This window comes from Zonotrichia leucophrys, chromosome 1 (genome assembly GCF_028769735.1).
Source record: "Zonotrichia leucophrys gambelii isolate GWCS_2022_RI chromosome 1, RI_Zleu_2.0, whole genome shotgun sequence".
In the NCBI taxonomy this organism is placed as follows: Eukaryota; Metazoa; Chordata; class Aves; order Passeriformes; family Passerellidae; genus Zonotrichia; species Zonotrichia leucophrys.
In genome coordinates this window covers 113,998,214-114,018,687 of record NC_088169.1, presented here as the reverse complement: position 1 = coordinate 114,018,687, position 20,474 = coordinate 113,998,214, and the positions used below count along the sequence as shown (strand labels likewise).

The 20,474-nt window shown below is 40.5% G+C and overlaps 1 long non-coding RNA gene across 2 annotated transcripts in view; it reads right to left on the bottom strand.

Annotated features, from left to right (window-relative positions):
- Window positions 1-20,474, bottom strand: part of LOC135443567 (uncharacterized) — a 91,620-nt gene that overhangs the window by 53,826 nt on the left and 17,320 nt on the right. Inside the window, exon 3 of one of the 2 annotated variants that reach the window (XR_010439068.1) lies at window positions 2,497-2,579. The exons of the other annotated variant lie outside the window; for it this stretch is intronic. This is a non-coding gene — a long non-coding RNA (uncharacterized LOC135443567). The remainder of the gene's footprint in view (window positions 1-2,496; window positions 2,580-20,474) is intronic. 2 annotated transcript variants of the gene reach the window in all.

Below are 20,474 nucleotides of genomic sequence, written 5' to 3'. Positions count from 1 at the left end.
TGCATTAAGCCTTTTTTTCACCAAGCTTTTAAAGAATATAGATAGCTTCTGAAAAATATTTTAGGACAATAAGAGACAAGAAATAGTTGAATAACTTGGCAGCTCTGGCTGTCCTGTCCGCTGTTCTGGTTTCAGGATTGCTAGGACAATCATTGATCACAGTCAGGGCATTAAAAGATCAGCCTATACCAGGCAGTAAGAAATTACAGTTGTGATGCATTGCCTATCAAAGTCAACCTGTTTAATCACACCTGAAAATTCAGTGAGAGCCCACACGTTGTAGCCACCAGAAATGTGCCTCAAATTCATACTTATCACTCACTGCTATTATTTAAAATATTACTATTTTCATAGGTCATCCTATCCCAACACCAGTTTCTGTTTCCTTCATGACAGCTCTTGAGCAACGCTGCTTTTCTGACCAAAAGCAGAAGAATCACAAAGCCATGAGAATTCCTGCCTCCCCTGAAGCAATAATGTAAAAACCAGCTCCTTTGGTCCCTGTGATAAATCTCTGTCTGCTGTGCAAATCTGTGGAGGCTAATTTCAAAGTTAAGTTTTAAGTGAGAAGTACTCGAGATGGAAGAACAAACAAAACTTCTCAAATCACCTTTCAACCCATCAGAGCTCATCAACAAACCCCAAAGCAGAAACTGTCAATCACAACACATTGTCAATAATCACTCTGAGAGCCCCAAAAGCATCATTAAACTACACACCTGAAATAATTTCCTCAATATCTGTATTCAAATATAGACTTGTCATGATTTGATGCAATTTGTTGATGTAGTTCTGTCACCACATGAGTGGGTGGTGGAGAGAAAAGTGTGAATGTTTTACTGATCCTGAGAGGAATGCAATTTTGACTTTTGTTGGCAAAAATCATCAAGGGAAAAAGTTCAGAATCCTGGATCATTGAAATGAGAAGTTTTAAAATAATGAGACCATATTTTTTGAAGTTTCTGAATGGTTTTAACGTAGAATTCTTAGTCAAAACCTTATCAGAAATAGCCACGAACTGTGGGGAAACCAATTAACGAAAATTAGTTCAGGACAGATTTCTGAGTTAGTCCAAACCTCTGCTTCCTTCTCTTCCCCCTCAAATTCCCACAGGTACTTTGAAGTGTCATTTTCATCCTGACTAAAATGCTGACATCCTTACTGTAAAAAAAAAAAAAAGACTCAATTTTTTTCTGTTTAGCTAATTAAAATCAGTTACCATTTGGTTTACAAAATCAGGGTCCCTGTCACACTCTGTAAGGCACACACATCACTTGCTTTCAACACCTCATTTCTCAATTAACTTGGAGGTTTGTTGGCAATCATAAATATTTGGAGGCATGGTTTTTGGTATCCACAGAAATCTAAGGTATTAGAGAAAAAACAAACAAAAACACTAAAGAGGAGGAAACTGTACTGGAATAATCCACCTGAAATTTTTAACTGATAAATCCACAATAGTGAATGCTAGAGCAAAATATCTAGGTCAGTAATGATTAATTCATATCACAGATTGAATTCAGAGACACAAGTGGTATTATAAACTTCTATTTATAGTATCAAATACAAGCAAAAACATCAGGGAAAAACATTGCACCTCTGAGCATCCCACAGTTGGTCCCACACTGCCTCACAGGAAAGCTCTCTGCTTATCAGGATTGCATTTCAAACTCAGTTTATCCCCAAGCCAAAGACCTGATTTTATCTCAGCTAACAAGAAACATTATCAGTGATCATAATATTATCAGCCCTCTAAAAAATGAGCCACTTGTCTCCGGGTGACCTCCTGCAGGAGTGAATGCTGCAGGCAGGAGCTTTCCAGAGATGATGACTTCCCTGTTTGGAACCTAATTTGAGCCAATGTCAATGTCTATGTTGATCTTAGCAACCACCTCACCTTAAATATAAAATATTTCTTGCCAGCTCACTTCATCAGCTGAGAAACAGCACACTCTAATGAAATAAATAGGGCTCAGTAAACTGTTTTTATCCTACAGTCAAGCTGTCTGAAGGAGATAGTTATGTTTTAAATCATAATCCTAAATGTATCTGTGATAATGTCACAGAAGGCAGCAGGGGGGAGGGAACCAATTTTACACTATGGTAGGGGAAAAAAGTAAAATACAAATTTGAAGTATTTAGGCCATGGAATACAACCTGAAATTAATACAACAAGGGATACCAAAATCAATCTCCAGGTTCAAGCAGGCTTCTGAATGCTTCAGTAGCAGCTGGACCAGTGAAGCAGACCACTGGAACAGCCCAGGATGGAACAGGAAATGAAATTGCAGGTAAAGCTAAGCTGCCAAAACTATCAAATCAGTATTTCCTAACTACTGACTTAGACCTGGCTCATCCAAATCAATTTGCAAACTGCTTGCTTTTTCAGATTTAAGAACCCTTCAAATTGAAAGCAGATAGCAAATGCATCCTTGAAGACTAACTCCCATTAAACATGCTGCAGCTATTCAGACAGAGTGGAATGATTAAATTTACCTGGAGGTGGGCGCACTCAAAGATGAGATTTACAATTGTGGAGCAGTTTTAGTCCACTCATTTGTTATGTCCTCGTAAGCAACCTGGTAAAGAAATGTCATGTATGCAGTGTATTACTAATATAATTTTTTAAATATTTAATTATTTTAGAAAAAAATCAAAATCAGGAAACACTATTTTACCATTCTCTATCTTCAACAAAATACCTACAGAGCATTTTTTCCATGCTTGTAGTTTCCCTTTGTTTTCTCTAAACAAGAAAATTTAGAAGTTGTAATAGTGAATGTTATTTTATGGCTGGTTTAAGTCCAGAGGTTCCTTACTAAGCTGACAATGGCCTTGGGAATGTTCTGGACTTTTTTTGAGCTGGGACATCCTTTGCCTGATTAGATACAAAAATTCCTTAGCAATCAGGAAACTGGCCCTCTAGCTCCATTTTGATTTGATTTACAATAGCAACAGGCAACAATTACTCTGTGTGGACTCCAGAAGAAAATGGAATGTGGAAAAAAAATACCTGCTGTGAATCAACATTCCTGATGTTTATGAGTAGTTTATGCAGTTATTAACTTAAGAAATAAAAATATTTTCTCCAATTCCTCAGTGTTGAGGAGTTCCCAATGTTGGGGTTTTCCCCATTAACACTTAGACAGAAATAATTTTCATTACACATTCCTTTGACTCCTAATGATGAAATGGAAGGTGTTTTCTCAGCTTCCTGCATTTTCATTAGATACTATCAGACAGAAAAAAAAATATTTAGAAGAACAAATAGGCAGCTGGCTACAAATTAAATAATTTTGCAGCACAACAGCATTTAGAAATTTGACCACAAATCCCCTGCTGAAGCATTTGATGTCCATCTCTGTTTGCCTTTAGTCACCTTCCCCCACTGACAACAAGACAGAGCTACAAAGTTCATTCTGAAGCCTTTGCTCCATCAGTCAGTTTTTCACAACAACAGCTGTACTTTAACACCTGAACATCTTTGTTAGGATAACTTTATTTTTATATCTGTTACTTTAAGCTACCTTTCTGACACCACTGAATTACATTGCTTCTGTTCTGATACTATGACATGCCCTAAACCTTAGCTTCTAAGATATCCAAGATAAGATACAGATTAAAACACACTCTCAAAGAATAATGACAGAAATACATGGTTTTGTATTTAAATACACTCTTGTACAAGAGTAGAATACATGAAAAAGTTAATTTATACCTAACCTCAAAACCTCCACCCCTGTCTTGTGACTTTTATGATTTTTTTATTTCAGTATTACTTCAATATGAAAAAAATCCATTCATAAATAAAACTTTTCTTCCTTGTCATAGAGCAAAGCAAGAAATGGAGCCTATCTAAGCATTCAAAGGCAAGGCAGAAATTGAGATTTTCCCAAGTGTTCCCACAGGTTACATCAGGGTAGGCAGAAGATGTGGAGAGGTTGGAGGAGAGGTGACACCAGCACATTGATTTTCAGCCTGGAAATAGAGCTCCCAGCAATTTTTCCAGGGATCATTTGGAGCAGCATGGCATCTCTCTTCTGGAGAGAAGATCACTCACATTCTCACTTTGTGCTCATAAACCCATCCTCACACTGGTTCTGTAATTCCAAGGAAAAATTACAGTGGAAAAAAAAAAACCAGACGAAAAAATACAAAAAACAAAACCACCAACAAAGGAACAAACCAACAGAAAGAAAACAACATGAGCCTAAAGCCTACTTTAATAACCTGAGAAAACAGTCTGCAAGGCTGGCAGAACCTCAAACTCCATGAGAGTGAAACCACTGCTGCAATGTATAAGCTCAATTTATGATGCACTCTGTGGCCTGCATCCTAATTAAACAGCAGCTTCCTGTAATGCCAGGGAAGAACAAAGCACAGCAGGTGATTCTGGGTCAGCAGCCCACGTTTAAATGTGTGCCTGCCCAGCTTTTGCAGACACACAGGGTTTACAGCACCTTCTGCCTCTGCAGAGCCTCTCTTCAGGTCATTAACATGGTATAAGCAGCTTTGTGTAGATCAATCCTTGATTTCTGCTTGGATTCTTCCTGTGAGCAAAAGGCAGCTTTTATCAGTCCAAAACCTCGGAATTCAGAGTGTTACAGGTCAAAAGAAAAACCCAAATTCAAGTATTTTGTACTTCATATAGAGAATTTTTTTCCACCTGCAGGGTTCCCTGCTTATGTGCAGGCATAGGATAGAGACCTGAGAATTCCCACTTTATTGGAAAAGTGAGAATTCCCACTTTAATTGAAAGCTTTCTCCCAGAGGGAAATATTGAGCAGCATGCATCTTCCACCTTGCAATGCTGGTGTATTTTATAAGGAATTTATGCACTTCTCATAAGGTTAGCAAGGGACACATTTATACCCAGCACTGAATCTGAATTAATGCTAATACACATGATGCCTTGTGAAGGCTGACCTAGAGCAGAGGCTGGATGGAGTTACAGAATAAAGCAGGGATTTATCCAAAGGATCTCCTCAATGGAGGAGCACCAGAGCCCAGCCAGGGCTGCACCCAAGATGAACCAAAATGGCCCCAAAATGCACGAGTGCTCCCGGGGTCTCTCCCTGGGATCAGTTCTGCTCCATTTGCACCTTGCAGTTCATTGTCCCATTCCAGCTTTAGCCCAGGCAGTCCCACCCCGCTTGTTTTTCTCTCTCCAGCCCACGGGGTTTGTGCTCCTGGGCTGAGATTTGGGTCATTTGTCCTTGGTGCCCAGCTGGAGCAGGAATTGTTTTGTCTCCCTGCTCTGTGCACAGAGCTCACCATCCCCTTATGTGAAGCCCAGAACTGCACACTAAAGCAGCACAGAATCTGAAAAATATGAAAGCTAAAACCAGAGGCATCACACACACTCACAATCTACTACTTTAAGCTAACAACTCATTTTTTTTTTTTAATGAGTACTTCAAAGTATTCTTTGCAAGCAGCATTCCTTAACAGAAGCTCAGGAACATTTGTGATGACATTATTCCTACTGGCTCTAGAGCAAAACCAAATGCATTTGTGCAAAACTGCATTTGCAGCTGTTCCAAGAGGAATTAAAAAGCAGTTTGTAATGCAAGAAGTACATTAATCTTAGCTGAAGCATTAATTTGCTTTCAAAATATAAATATCACACCCCTGGGCATGGCACATTTTAGTGTAAGAAAAAAGAGTAACAACCTACAGACACAGGGCTACAGAAACATAGATGTGACTGGTACTTAGAGCATCATTATTATCTGCAAGATAGAAAAAAATTACTGACTCCTGCTTGGTGGATCAGTCTCAGAAGAGGAGTGATGGATGGGGATATTTTAGAATATTAACAAACACCAGCTGAGCTTCCCCTTGTGCTTAATGGACAGAGTAAAAGCAGCAGTATCAGCAACCAAAGAAAGAAAACAGGGCAAAACTAGTATTTTAAAGGAAAAAAAAATTTAAAAGGGCCTGCTCTTACATTCCTGGAAAAGTTAATACTCTTCTCTGTGGAAGTGTTATTGCATGCTCACACTTTGCTGCCCCAGCAGCCCATTTCAAACCCACAGCCTGTCTCAAAGAAAATAAACCAAAAATCCACTTATTCCTTGTGCCCTGGGGCAGGGTAGGAGCTGTGCAGGGAGAGACTGCCTGCAGTACCCACCTCACTCTTGCTATGCAAACAAAATGCACTCCCTGAAATCATGGAGGATGCAGTAGGTGGAAGGAATGTGTAAAATAATTGCATTCAGAGTCCATTTCAGACCAAAGCAGCTTGATTGTTTATCATCATAAGGCTGTGCCACGTCCTGATTCAACAGGAAAATCTGTCAAGCCTTTAGTCCCTCAGTGGCAAGTAGCACACTCGGTTTTACACCACTGGGGTGGATTGGAATTTTTTACTTTTAAAGGGGCGGGATGTTCCTGGTTTGATATGTGGCATTTCCCATTCCCTGCTGGAACTCTCCCTCGTTTCTCCAAGGGAGGGTTTCCCAAATCCAACACTGCAGATAAACAGAGAGAAGCAGGAGCAGGCTTGCAAAGATAGGCCTTCCCTCTTATTATTCCCTTATTATGAACAAACATGCTATGTATCCAAAGGAAAAACTAACAAAACGTGAATGGACAGTTACAAGTTTACAAATCATGTATCAGACATGGCTGATGAACTGCTCTTATCAAGTAGCTCACACATACATGGATTACATTATACACTGTTCACTATGGACATGGAAAGCCACTCAGCCTCTGGATTTGCCCATCCAAACAGAAATCCCTGGAAATAGAGGGGAAACAGCAAATAACCATCATGTAGAGAAATACCTTTGTCAAAGACCAGACAAAAATTCAGCTCCAAGCTTTTCTCTGACATGCTCAATATTTAATAACCTCCTCTACATAACTGAGTTTCATGCTCCCAGCTGAAAAAAGGACACTTGTCTGTTTTTATAAATTAAAATTTTCCCTCATTTCTGTGAGACTGGGTTGCACTTTCAAGAGTGCAACACACTATTGGAGATCAGGTCACACGGAGCCACTGGCATTTGAAATTCAATTAAAGGCTAAAACTATCACAGAAACAGTGATGAAGCATAAGATAGTTTCAGGAAATAGGGATGAAGCCCTTTCCATAGCTGAGGTTAAAATAAAACAAGCAATTAAGAAGTGGAAAGGATATTCTGCGAAGGCTTCTGCAACCTGAAGTATTATTCTGATGCATATTAAAGAGGAGACCCTGAGCCACCGACTGGAACCAAGGTTCAACTCTGAGACTTCAGAGCAACAGCTCCAATTATTTGTGCTTTCCACAGGTAATTACTGACAGCCCTGCCACATCCCAAAGGGTTAATTAATTACCATAGTTTAAGAGCATATTACTCATTCTAGATGTCTTTGATCTCGCAGGATTTACTTCAAAACAGACATGCCTGAGCTGTTCATCAGCAACACAAACACTTGATTCTATTCACTGTGATAAGAGCTGAACATTGCATACAAAATGTGAACCTGAGCTGCTCAGATGAAAGGGATCTGGGTGTGTGAAGATATCGTACAGCCAGTGATGCTCCTGCTGCTAAAAGCTCCAATTGAAATATTTGCTTCTGAAGGGGAAAAAAAAAAACAACCAAACAATGCTGAAAACGTAAAAGCAACTTTCACAACACCATATAATGTTTGATGAAGCACCTGACAGCTTACAAAGTGCATTGCTGGCAGATATTGGAGGACATGATAGATATCAATTCCTTCCTTTCTTAGAGATCTGTGACATTTGAATTGTACCTGTGTTCTCCTTCTCTCCAACACAGTGGCAAAGGACAATCAGCAACTGTGTCTTAGTCCTTGCAGAGCCCTTGGGACAGTGACCCTGGGTAATTCTGACCCTAAATCTGCCCCAGAACAACAGGAAGGTCAGAAACCCTGCAGGCTGTACAGGATTACCAGACTAATATTCACTATTCTCACTAGAAATACCAGTGAGAAGAGGCGATCATCAGAAAGAGAGGTGAAATGAGAGTATTTGTTGATATTTGTACCAACATGTGATCAAAACAACAAGTGTTTGGTGAGATGAAGCTGCAGGTGTGATGAACAGAGAGGGTGGGGAGAGCAGTGCAGAGAGCAGGCAGGCCGATCACAAGGACTGGAACAGAATTATTTTCTCTTCCATCACAACAAAAGGTCATGATGTTACCAAACAGCAGGAGCTCATGAAATGGAACAAACTCAGGCTGAGGAGACACAAAACAGCATTTCACAGCTCTTCCAGCAGTGCTCTAACTGATGCAGTTGTGGCAGCTGACAAAATTTCATTTGTCGGTCTCATGGTTATCCCACAGACAGGAAAAGAAATTCACAATTCACAGGTGAACCTCACCTGCAGCACTGCCTGGAGTTCCAGCCACCCATGTTCACAAAAGGAACAAGAAATGTTCCTAAAACATTTCTAAATGTTTTAGCCTAAAACAAACTTACAGCCTTTAACTGAATGGGGCCATAATTTTAGTTTACATCAGCAGTGCCAGACTACATACAAAATTTCGGGCAAAAGAGTTAAAAACAATGTGCAAAAAACCTCACAGCAAACTCAGCTTTCCAAAATTCCCCGGTGGGGAGGTTGGAGACATTGTTGTGAATAGATTTGTTAATTCTAAAATGCAGTTTAAAGTTAAGAAAAAATGTCAGTGGAAGGCCAGGAGTGGGACTTTGATGATCCTTGTGGGTCTCTTCCAATTCAGCACATTCCATAACTTTAGGAAATTGAATTGAAGGAAAGATGACAGCAGAATGGGGGAAAAAGTGGATTTGTTTGCAGACACTTACTGTTCCTATTCTGTGCAAATTTTCCTATCCCTAAAAGCTCAATAGTCTACTTTCTCTTTTAAAAACTAGCATCCTCTGGTTGTTCTGGGGATGTTCACTGTATAAAACTGTTAACAAAGCCATCAAAAGCACTGAGCAACTTGTAGTCCCATCACTGTAAAAATGCACAGACCAAAATGCAAGTGACTGCTGCAAGGAAAAAAACCTGTTCAGCTCCTGTGACTGAAATCACATCAGGATCCAAGGAGGTAATTGATTTATTAACAACATTTAATTAAGTGAGAAGCAGAGAATTATATATTGAGAATCCATCTGGAGATGGCACTCTCTGTTTCAGTGAGGGTTTGGTGCTGTTCAGAAGTGAAGGGCCCCCAGGTATCACTGGCAAGAGAAGCACTCAGCCATGCTCACAAATTCCCTTTTATCCCTCCCTTGGCACCCCATGCTTTTCCAGAGTCATCCCCTACCTCAACCAGGCTGTAAATTCCCTCCAACTGAAAAAGCAGGGATTATGCCAATTATTCCCAGCAGCAGCAAGCTCACAAACCCCTCTGGCTCTGCCCTGCCATGCACCAAACACCTGTGGCTCAAAGGCAAGCTCTGCAAGGCACGCTCAGCATCCCAAGGAAATCCCAGCCTGGATGGCAGACATCCTAAACAGCCTCTCCTCTGAATGACCTGGGCAGAAGATGCTCTGCCAAGTGAATTTTTCAAGTTTCACAGGGATGCAGTTAGCTCATTTCACTAGGGAAGGCTTTGCAGAGCAAAGATCCTAACCTGTGTCTGTAAACACCAGCCAAAGCAAGGGGCGAGGAGTCAAAAATCCAGCCAAGCTGTTTCCACGTTCATGTGTGCAACGCAGAAGTGCTGACCTTAAAGCTAACAGCTGATAAAATTTGATGCCTTTGGCAGATTTCAAACAACATCAGTGATTATGCACAGCAAATCCCATCTCAAACAAAAACAAATCAAGTGTTTGGAGCAGGGCTGTTGTGTGACTGACTGCTCCCTCTGCCAAGAGATGCAAGGAAAGGATGTTCTGCTGCTGGCACTCCGAGCAGGCTGAGTGTCCTCCCACCACACAGCCCTGCAGGGATCAAACCAAACCGTGTCAGCGTGTCATGTCCTCCTCCAGCTCACTTCTACCCCTACAGAACAAATTACTGCTGCAAGATGACAAACATCTGAGGTGAAGGATTGAAATTAGCAGCTACTCTGTGTGTGTGTGTAAAATAAAAAATTACAATGTTGGGAATAAAAGAAAAGAGGGCACTGAAAGAAAGGTGCCCATCACACTCTGAAGAGAGAGTAAAAACTAAACCCAAGAATGCAACAGCTCTCTGAAAATCTAAAAATGAGATGCCAGTGGGGTCTGTAAAACTCAGAATAAGGTCACAATCTGAAGCACAGCAATCACATTGCACAAGCCACATAAAAGCCCTCCTCTTTTTAACATCAGTGTTAATTAATTCTTAGCACTCTTGGTAACATTATTGTTTTTATACAACTGAGACATATACCTGCACATTTCCCACCTGCACATAACAGATCTAGCACTGATCTTATAGGGTTTGAGTTTATTTCCTTTTATTTATAGAAACTTGGTATCTTTGCATTACTGAGTTACCCCCAGAAAGGGAAGGCATTATTTACAAATGAGACACAAATCCATCAATCTAAGGGGGCAGAACTTCCATCTGCACATCTCAGAAAGCATCCACAGGTAGAAAAAGGAGAAAATAATCTAGATTTGCAAAAAGGAAAGGAAAGGGGAAACTAAAAAAAGGAAAGGAAGTTAGTTTACATGGTTTCTCTGAAAACACCTGCAGGGCACTGAAATGATCTTATTTTCACATGGAAACAGCGCAGCCACTATACTGAAATGGATTTTTGAGCAAAAATTAGCTTGAGAGTTCTAACTGCCGTGCTGCAACTCCAGCCACTTCAAAGCAAGCACAGACTGGCAGCAGCTCTCAATCCACTCCACCTCTCCCTTTCTGTAACTTTTTAAGAGGATACTTCAGCAAAATTAAACTGATCTCTCTCACCTTCCCTTCCAAGGCCGATTCCATGAAATCATTTAATGATGCACATTATGTGAGGCACAACTGATTAACCGAGGCCTCTTCTTAAACGTGTTTAGAGAGGCAGCCTGAAATCTTGCTAATATTAGTGCCTTCTTTGCTCCTCTTATTTAACTTTTTTTTTTTAATGTAGGAACACAAAAACCTCAGGCCTGAATGAGATCACCATTAAACAAAGACACTAAAATACGCTGCTCCCCCTCCTGTTGAGCACAACAACTGTTGTTAAACACTCCAGAAAACATTGATATGGAGACATTTCTCCCAAACACTCTTTTTAGATAAATTCAGATTGAGTGGCAACAAAAAACTCCATTTAAAGTGCCTATAAATGTTAAATATGTTTTGATTGACTGCATTAAATACGTGTACCAAATGAACTGGTTTCGGCATTTCCTCTCTCTTCTGCATGTGTCAATTTTTATTACAGAGTTTAGCCAAAAACATATTCTATATCAGTAACCCAAATCAGAATTTGTATCTAAATTCAAAGGTCCATACTCCCAAGAATGAATATATTGGTCAGCCTTCAAGCCAGATGCCTGGGTACATCTGAGCAAGGGATTATTTTATGGGAAACAATACACAGCTGTCTTTATTCTTCCTTATTTTATTTTGAACATGAATACACTTTTGCACAGAGATTTTTTTCTCTTTTGAAGAGTTAAGAGTCATTAGTAACTTTTAATAGCACAAGATCCTGCAGATTTTCTAAGCAGCAGTAAAAGCTCAATTAATAATTAAATTAAGTTATAACTTTGTCATACTGAGTTACCAGCACTGCTCTCCTACAACTTGACCAGTTAAGCAGAGGAAGGTCAGGTTTCAAAGAGAACACACTTCACTTTTGAAGTATTTCCCAGTTTCCAAAAGTTTTATCTACAAACTGAATCCTGGTCTAAAGCACCCATTATTCATCCAGCACTCCTCCCCTCATCCCTGCTACAGAAAGTGGAATGAGGATTACATGAGAGTAAGATATTTCTCCTCTGCTCTTGATGAATACAGTTTTAAATAAGTCTTGTTAGCAATTAAAAAGAAAAAAATAAGAATCTTTGGGGAGGAAGGTCCTGAGAGGGAAGTCTATCAAACTGCTGTGCCACCTGCTGCCCAACATTCCCTGAGCTGCATCCACAGAGGCTGAACTGAGTTCAAACCAGCATTAAATTCCATTCCTCAGGTGTCACAGGCACACAGGGGAGGGCAGGAGGTGAGAGCAGAAGCACTGAGGGAAAGGTCAGAAATGACACAGAACATTTGCAGGCACCACAGACCAAGGGAGATTTTACCCAGCCTTTCAAGCAAACATTTCCCATCAAGTTTGTTCTGTTTCAACATCATTGTAATTGCTTGTTGCAGTTGTGAACTGTCCAAATATTGCCAGAAAAAGCAATTTAAACAATAAAGCTTTATCTCTCATTTGACACCCATCAATTAATTCCTTCCATAATTGATCTCCTTCTTTTAATCAAGGCTGACTGCATAAATTTACTTCTATTTTCCATTAGCAAAAAGTGATTTATAGGATAATTCGGACTGGATATCTCTAGTTCAATCTCCCACTGAGGCCAAGGGCAGCCATATGGTCACATCAGGTTGTGGAGAGCTTTAATAAATTTCATCCTGAAATATTCCAGTGCTGGAGAGTGCAGAACTGCTCTGCATTCATGGGGAAGAATTTTCTCCTTATATCCTATCTGAACTCCTTGTTTCCAGCTCAACCCATCTCTGCACCATGCACTACTGTGAATTGTTGTTCTCTCTTCCCTAAAATCCCCAGAAAGGAACCCCAAATTCATCTTTCCCCTTTGCAAAGCCCAGCAGGAGAATTCCTCCAGCCTTTTTAAGTGTCTGCCTGCTGAACCCACTCCAGGAGCTGAGCTACACTGAGTTACACTGCTGCACAAAGTGTGAATAAAGCATTTCAAGTTGAGAGACATCCTTGAGTTTAGAGAGGTTGGAAGCACTTTGGAGATTTAACAGACAAAAAGGGGAAAAAAAAAAAAAAAAAAAAAAAAGGGAAAGGGGGAAAAACCAGAAGGGGGGAAAAACCTGAAGGGGGGAAAAAACCAGAAGGGGGGAAAAACCAGAAGGGGGGAAACGGAGGAAAAACAAAAAAAATAGGGAAAAAAAAAGGAAAAAAAAAGAAAATTTAAATTTCCATCCCCTGCTCGTTCTGTGTGAGCTGTTTAACACGTTTAGTGCCCAGATCTCAGAGGTGGCACATGGCAGTGCCTCTCTCACTGTCGGCGCTGTGGCTGCCTGGGTGAGGTGAATGCAGAGCAGGAGGGTGCAGAGGAAGGCAGAGGCAGCACTCTCAGTGCCAGGCACCGTTGCCAAGGGACAAACCTGCTGCTGACCCCTGGCAGAATCACAGAGCAGCATTATTGCACTCCCTGACCCACCCCAGGGCACTCAATGCTGGGCTCCACATCTCTTCTCTTATCTGAAATAAGGCTCCCAAGCATTAATGCTAGCAAGACCAGCAACTCCTCAGCAAACCCAGAAATAAACCTGAAAAGCTGTTCTGGTCTCAGAACCCTTTTTTTTTTTTTTCTTTCCCTCTCAACAATTTTGTTAGAAGAATCCTAAAGCTGTGTCTGTAACAGAAGATGATCCACCTGCCCTAAACAAGGGGGAGCTCCCCCTTTCAGGGCCCAGGAGTCACAATGAACAAACTGTTTTTACTTGGGCCAGTCAACCATTAGCTTCCTATTAAAACCTTGAGTAATCCTGAATTTCTGGCAGTAAATAAAAAACATTTCACAAGACGACTCTTGGGGTGCAACTGGGTATAAATGCAATTGAAACTTGTTCTAAATCCTTTAAAAATAAGATAGCTGGTTCAGTGCAAATGTTTTGTTTAATCATAAAGCTCAGACTTGGGTATGAAGAGTGCTGGAAAAGGTGAAACAGAGGGGAAATGAGTATAAGGATGTTATTTCTTAGCTCTCATGAAATAAATCTGAACTTTTCTGAGCTTTCCTTGTCTTTTTGTGGTGGGTGAGGCAGCACCCTCAGCACTACTCAACTGTAGTTTAGGCACATCCTATGGGAGGATATTTTACTTTGTGGTTGATAAATATGAAACCATGCAGAGAAGAGAAATAGTATGTTCGTAATGTTTCACCTGACATAAAAAACAAACACCCCAAAAGAAAAAAACAAAAAAAACCAAACCAAAACACCAAACCAAAAACAAGCAAAAGTCAGCTAATGTCACCTAGAACAGGACAAATATGCAGTATTTTGCTAGGTCTTAGATGCTATTTTTTTATTGGCATTAAAAACATAAAAAGCAAGTAAAAGCAATAGAGATTCCTAAATAGAAGAAATGAAAACAAATCCTTTTCTTCGTAAGCCTTGCACACCTCAGATTAACAAGAGAGTTAATTCAAGTCAATGTAAGCCAGGGTTGTATTTGTCTCTGTCCTTTAAAATGCAAATAACAAGTCACAGTGACAGGCTGCATTTCTAGGAGTTTTACTAAAGTTAAAAGCAACCTGCCTAAGGAAAATGGACACAAAAGTGGAGTCAACCACACCTTTAACATCCATTTTCAACTAAAAATAGAGAAAGGGAGAGAAAAACTCCTTTTCCTTCAGAGAACAGCATCTCTGAACAACACAGACAAGAAGCAGGCAGATCTCTGCCTGCCTGCTGTCATTGTGGAGATGGATTTGCTGCAGATGGCACCTTCTCACCTTCTCTGGCTGGTGGGTGCACAGAACTGGGGCTCCGCTCCCTGCCAGACACCCACAAACACACTCTGCTCTGGGAGATGTTCCAAGAGCTGCCCTGCTTTCTGTGCCTGTTAGCCAAGCCAGGGTGGCAGAACTCCTCACCCCAGGGCTCTGAGCACTGGTTCCTTGGGTTTCAGGTTTTTCTGTTCTGTTTTGGTGTGCAGCTTTTAGCTTTATACTAAGTGTTACTAGGATCTTTGCACAGGGTGGTGGAGACAACAATCCTATTCTAGCTGGGGGCTCAAGGACAATCTCTTCAAATAGACAATGTGAGAAGAGGAGGGTGGGCAAGCAAGCAAGGAGGAGGAAACATCATTTGAAACTATTAATTGGACTCCTGTATGAAAATGGACTAAAACTTATAAAAATGTGAGATCTCATGACCAAGCTCTCTTTTGCTTCCATCTTGGAGCCACCTGGGCAGAGCCAGGACTGCGGCTCTGGTCCTTTGAAGGCTCTTCAATAAAAATCCACTTTATTCCCCTTAACTCCATCCATCCTCTGTGCCAGCTCCTTAAGGCATCAACCTATGAGCTACAACATCATGCTTTAAAATCCCACCAGAACACAAGGAAATATGAGACTGGATTTGTGACTGCCTCACATCACCCCAATAGTCACTAACAGTTGTAAGGGAGCAATAAATTTGGTCTGGAATTGTTATTTAATGTGCTTACTTCCCAAAGAGGAATAAAATGGAAATCTTACAGATTCACTCAGCCTCTCCCACTAAGTTATGGACTATATCTAGAAAGGAGTACATGTCAAAGAAAAAAAAAAGAAAGGGAAAAGAAAAAAGAAGGGAAAAGAAAAAAGATGAAGAAAGGAAAAAGGCCAAAAAAAAAAACCAAACCCCCACAGGGCAAATTTCCTCCTCCTTTACTATCACTTACACCTCTCAGAGCAAATATATCCTGGATGGCCTAGTAATTTGGTATACCACTATAAATTAGATGGCATTTACTACAGAGAGGGAGAAAGGCAGAGGAGAAGGGAGCACTCAGATATAGAAAAAGCCATCAATTTTAATAATAAAGGCAATTTCTCCAAATTTTCTTGGAACAACAACATACACCACCTTCTGTTCAGGTACTCTATTGACTTATGTGCTACTTAATAGTAACTGCAAATACTTTGCTTAGTGAAGTATGCTCCAGCAACACCTGATATTTCTGCATTTATCTTATTCACATTTTATTAAGATGATTGCCTAATCTGCCTCTTGAATAATGGCAGCACATCACAACCGACATGGAAGACCAGGCTTCGAAATGACAAGGCTCTGAGATATTTGTTAGCTTCAATTTACTTTCCTCCACCTAAAGACAATTTAAGGATAGTTCAAGGTAGGTAGGAACTTAGGAAATATCTAAAAATTGGTTGGAAATTCCTAGTTTTCTAGCCAGAAATAATAAGTTACTTTTAATTGAACATATGCAGATTCAACTCTTTGAATATTCTTGAATAATATTTTGTTTCAAGGGTATCTCGTTAGCAATGGAAAGCAAAAAAAAAAAAAAAAACAAAACAAAGAAACAAAGAAAACCCCAGAGCAGTCAAGAGAAGTTATATACTTGTCAAGAATACAGCAGGGATCTGAGGATTGTATACTCTCCACATCAATTGCCTCAGTGTTTTTTAAAGAAAAATATGAATGGTTATCTCAACATCAGCACCCTCTACTATCAGGACTGAGGCATACTCTGGACACAACTCACAAGGTCACTTAGATTACAGTACTGGCAAGAAAAGCACACAAAGCCCACTGAAAGAAACCATCCTTCAAGGGATCTCACTGGCTTTGGGATCACACAGTAAACTTATCATTTCTATTAAGACAGCACATGCAGGAAGCCAACCAGCCTGATGCCCTACCACAAAACTCACACTCCAACAGGCACTAGGACAGATTTGAAAATTTCCTTCCACACCACATCCTGTACAAGCAACAGAGCAAAGAGTGCTGATCTTTGCCAGCTGGGGCCTGATTTCAGCTGAAGCCCAGGGCCTGACAGGCCCTGCATCATGAACACATTCCATGTGCACAGAGCTGGTTACTTGTGTCACTAATTTACTCCAATTTGATGAAGACACCTTCTCACCCCTGCTGGTGTCGATTCTTTCAACTGTGCAGGATGAATGCAGTTGACTGCTTATGAAAGGTAATATATAAGGCAACAGAAGATTTAAAAAATGGCGTTGGCACAGACTCCCAGCTCCCTGCGTGGTGCTTTACGGCCACAAATCCTATTGGCATTAATCAAAGGAAGGAGATGAGCTTTCTCACACCTCTGCTCTGGGAGACAGACCCTGCTCGAAATCTGAGAATTGGAACCTCAGTGAATGGGAGGGTGAAGCAGGATGGGTGAAGGCCTCCCCTATTCCCAGAACACTGAAGATTGCAGAGTTTGTTCCCCAGCCTGACTCCCCCAATGCCCAGCACAGCACCAGCAAGGTGGGAAGAGCCACAAAACCCCATCAGAGGAGCTGAGCTGCCACAGCCCATTACCTCCTGAATCATGCCCAAACTCCACTGAATAATTACAGCAGCACCGAGGGGCTGTGCACTGCACTGCTGTGTTACAGCTCTGCTCCATAAAACTTTACAACGTATAAGGAAAAAATTAAATGCTGCTGCAGGCAGGAGCGTTTCTCTTCTGTGCGTGCCTTGGCTGAGGCTTGAATGGATGCACCACAAATTTCCAGGAAACTGGCCAAAATCTGGTACAGTGGATCTCCTGAACAGGCATCCAGCAAAAGCCTTGCTTGTATTTGCAGCTGATGTTAAAATCACCTGGCTACCATGGAGCTGCTGTTTATGCAGATTCTTTATACTGGAAATAGTTCCATGTGCTTATCAGCAGATGAGCCAGAAAGAAAATCCCCACCTGCTGGCATGTATTTTGAAGAAATAAACTCAAAACAACAATTAAAAAATTAACATTCCAGTCAAAGTTGCATATCTGGAAAACTAGACATTAAATCTAATGAGAAAAAAAAATCACAAAGTCTAAGTTCCTGCCTTATGACGCATTATATATTTTCTAAAAACCACACTTTTGTTCAAACAGTAACACTGATTTTCAGAGCTAAGCAAACAGTATTTCCCAAATACTGAGTCTGGTAAATCTGGGTGTGCTTTTGTGCTGTGACATAATCACAGATCATCCTCTTTATTTGCACCACGTCTTGGAAATACATGAGGAAAATTAGAAGCAAACACTATTATCTGTTGACTGAGGGTATTGAGCAGTGGTGCTTGCTGCCTAACATGCAAAACTCAAAATTAGCTGTGTGATTATTCTCCCTACTAAAATAAGTACACTGTTTCAAAATACATAGATTTGCTCATGTTCTTTCCTCTGGAGGATATTTTTGAAAGAACAAGCATGGTTAAATAACATTTCATCCCTACCCCCGCTGTGGTATTTATGCTTTCCTACCCCTGGGCAGCAATGCTGGGCCAGCTTTGTAAAATGAACTCCAGTATATACACATTTTTGCTCATCACAGCAAATCCCAGACCAGATTTCCTGCTGGTATAAGTGGGCTTAACCTAACATTTTTCCCTCATTTACATCAGCAGGTAATTTGGGGCTGTGGCATGCACTAAAAATACAAATGTACACTCAAAACTGATTTCTGGAAGCGTTCCTGCTGCGCACATTTACCAAATGTTGGGATTCCACTGGAATTTCTGAAATCAGGGAGATTTAAACAGCTGCTTTAATCAAATGATCCTTTGAAAACAAGAAATGGATTGCAAAGTTTTGCTGAACAGAATGCTATTACTACTACCAATATAGTGGCTTTACACTAGTAAGAAACAGTGATATTCAGCAATTAATTTTCTGTTCTTGTATCTAAATAGATGTAAAAACTGAGCTGGGCAACGAGAAATCATAATGCTGAAAATTGAACAAGCATCTGCTCTTGTATCTATCCTGTTGCTGGTTGTAACACCCATTTAACATGCATTTAGCAGCTGAATTATTGCCATCAAATGCTTCCTAAGTGCCACAAAACTCACTGGGAACAGACAGATCAGTTCTCACTTCACCCAGACACACTGCTCAGCCTACCTACAACTAAACTGACCTCTTAGAGTTACCTGCACTCAACTGTTATTGATACTTGCATTCTGTACTTGATGCTCTGTTTCCTGTGTAATTGTAGATACTGGTCAGCTGGCACTGAGCCTTCCAGGAGGATGAGGAACAACTCAAAGAGGTTCAGAGAGCCACAAAAAGAAACATTCTTTAAGAGGATGAGGATGGGTTAATTGAATTGATTTTGCTTCCCAAAGAGGAAGCTGGGGGCAGAGATGATCACAGAAGCTTTTGTGTTCCTGTTACCTGATCTCACAGCAGGGCCCTCTTCAGTCTAAAACACAAAAGAATGAACCATGTCCAAGGCTTTGAGCTCAAACCAGATAAACACAAATAAGACCCAAATCAAGCTGCAAGCCCAATCAATCACAACAAATTACTGTTTAAAGCAGCTTCTCTTTCTTTGCAAATTCTTGAATCGATATCAGGGGTTTTTTTTGAGGTTTTAAGTTCTGTTCTCTTTTGTTGTACCATTGGTTTGGAGTTTTTTGGTGTTGTTTTCTACTTTTTTGTTTGTTTCTCTTTAAAGATCACCTAATTTAGCTGCAGTTCCTGGGCTCAAAGCAGTCTGAGAGAGTTTTGTGACTTCACTTGATAAATATACAAAAAGTTGGTTTGGGGAAACTTAAAATTTATAAACCCACCAGTCCACTGTGTGTGTATTTTGTGTGGTGACCGATTCCTAAGAAACATCAGAGCCACACCTGGGAACTCACAGCACCTTGGGAAAGAAAATCCCAAATAAAACCTCCAGAGGTAAATCAGGCTTCACGTTGCAGGTAGATGCACAAAGAGGAGATACAGCTTTGACCAAAGTGAATCCCAGCTTTCCCAAAAACAGGCAAAAGTCTGTCCCAAAATGTGAATCAATCCAGTGTTAACAGTGGTGTCATATTCACTTCTATTTCATCAGAACTGATTAGACAGCCTGAGGTTGTGGTTGGAGGAATCAATGCTGTGCAAGGACAACAGAACCTTCTACATGCCTTCCCTTGACCGTCTGGACAATTTAAAATACAAAACAGGAAAACCAAACCAAACAAAAAAAAAAAAAACCCACAGCTGGTAACACAAATCTACCATTTCTGAGCTTCAGTTTGGAAAACCAACATCTTAACACAAGGGATCAATTGAAAACAAAATATTGCTTCAGCAAGTACCTTTTAACCTATAATCCCAAACTGTCATAAAAGTATTATCTCCACCCTTCTGCAAAGACTGATTCTGCAAAGTGAGATATTTCTATGAAATATCTTTTGAAAAGTCCCACTGCATTGGCATGACAAAAGAACAGTGGATCAATTGCCTTTTAGGCCAATATCCTATGTGTTTTAATTCTTGAGTCATGAGCAGAAATTAATGATTTATTTCTCTTCTAAAGCATTTATTTTCACAGTCAAGGAAATAAGATTTGTTGTGCCAAGATGCTGATAGCGTGGAATAAATATATTTATATGTTCTTGTAATTATATTTATGGTATACCTGAGGGATTCCAACTCTGCAAATAAATCCTGTAATTTTCCACACTATGCAAATAAACAACTCCATAGAGGGAATAAATGGTGTGTCCCACTACAGAGTGCTTTTCCATAAAAGTATCAACATGGATACAACATTGCCCTGTCAGACAGCAATGGGCAAATTCCACCAAACTGGGCCAATTGTGGCTCCCTGGCTGCCATGGCCTTGGGGCAGGGGGAAAGAAGAGGAGATGGAGAGACAGCTGAGGAACCCTGCAGCTCGT